The following is a 1428-nucleotide window of genomic DNA, read 5'->3' as shown; positions in this document are numbered from 1 at the left end:
CTCAAAGTGAACAAAAATATGAATTTGCTGCAGATGCTTCCTGCAGATATTTCTATTATGAAATTCTGCTGCTTTTAATGTAAATCAATGAGTAACAGTACAGCAGATACTGACATAAAACCGTGAAAGTAAAGCTTCTGGAAACAAACGCTCCTCAAAAGATCCTGATGATCAAAAAATGATTGATGGAGAATCAAGTAAAGCTGAGCTGCTTCAGTCCAGTAAGTGTTCATCTGGAGATATTACTGACGTTATTCTGACGCTTACTTGTGTCAGGATTTGACACAAGAAGCTCCAGCTGAAGCTGGATGTTTGTGCAATTACACTAAAAGAGCTTCGACTGGATAAAACACTCTTAACTCTCAATCAGGCGACAGAAGACATGAGGAGATGGAGTGTGATACAGCAGCTTTATAGGGTTGAACTAACGTGTGTTTTTATGACTCTTCCAGTGACAGGAACAGAATTACAACAGAAAACAGCAGCTCCTTCATTACCCAGAAGTCCTTCAGAGACGCCTGCACACAGTCAGTCAGGTGAGCTCATGATGAATCGAGCGCTTCCAGTGTGAACGACACTAACAGGAGCGGATGAGGCTTGTGCTACAGACACAGGGACCCGCGAGTCCTTAAAAAGACTCACATTTAAGGCCATACAAATTTAAATTGTACAAGAAAGTCTTAATTATGATTAAATTTGGGGATGGAAAGACCAGAATTGCAAAATGGCTTAATGTGATGAATAAACTTCAGAAGGCAACCCTCTACGCACACCTTGGCAATATAATCGCCATTGGCTAGTACATTTTTTTTGTGTTCTCGCCAGACTGATATACTATTTTTACACACACACACACAAACATTTGCTTAGCTATCGAAATGGGGACATTACATAGACTTCTATTGTTTTTATATACAGATAGTTAAACACTTTTTAACCTAAACCCACCCCTACCCCTCACAGAAAACTTTCAGCATTTTTACAATTTCAAAAGTAAAAAAAAAACTTTGTTTACTTTATTTTAACAGTTTTACAAATGAGGACATCCACAAATTGAGGTTTTTGCCGATTTTGTCAGGCTTTGCTCACTTTTGGGTACAAATTTGTCCCCAAAATATGGTTAAGTACACACACACACACACACACACATGCATGCACGTTGTTTATTGCGCGCTTTGATATGAAAGGATACAGGCTACAGCGCGCGCCGGCGCCTTTGTGCGTGCATTTGAAGAGCATGCGCTTAATTATTATTAATTATATATAGCCTATATATACTGTATATATTTATATGAACACCTCGCCACCGGCGGTAGTTGGTCCATTACCACCACGGTGGTAAAAATCTGCCACCGTCACAGCCCTAGTCCGCTACTGATCCGTGGCTGTTTACCACAAACACTACATTTATCCATTAGTTTGATTTCA

The 1428-nt window shown here is 39.6% G+C and overlaps 1 long non-coding RNA gene across 1 annotated transcript in view; it reads left to right on the top strand.

Moving 5' to 3' along the window:
- Positions 1-428: 428 nt before the first annotated feature.
- Positions 429-1428, top strand: part of LOC107577348 (uncharacterized) — a 2872-nt gene continuing 1872 nt past the window's right edge. Inside the window, exon 1 of the long non-coding RNA XR_001608193.1 lies at positions 429-536. This is a non-coding gene — a long non-coding RNA (uncharacterized lncRNA). The remainder of the gene's footprint in view (positions 537-1428) is intronic.

This window comes from Sinocyclocheilus grahami, unplaced genomic scaffold (genome assembly GCF_001515645.1).
Source record: "Sinocyclocheilus grahami isolate Dianchi unplaced genomic scaffold, SAMN03320097.WGS_v1.1 scaffold5810.1, whole genome shotgun sequence".
Lineage (NCBI taxonomy): Eukaryota > Metazoa > Chordata > Actinopteri > Cypriniformes > Cyprinidae > Sinocyclocheilus > Sinocyclocheilus grahami.
This window is presented reverse-complemented; position numbering and strand designations above follow the sequence as displayed.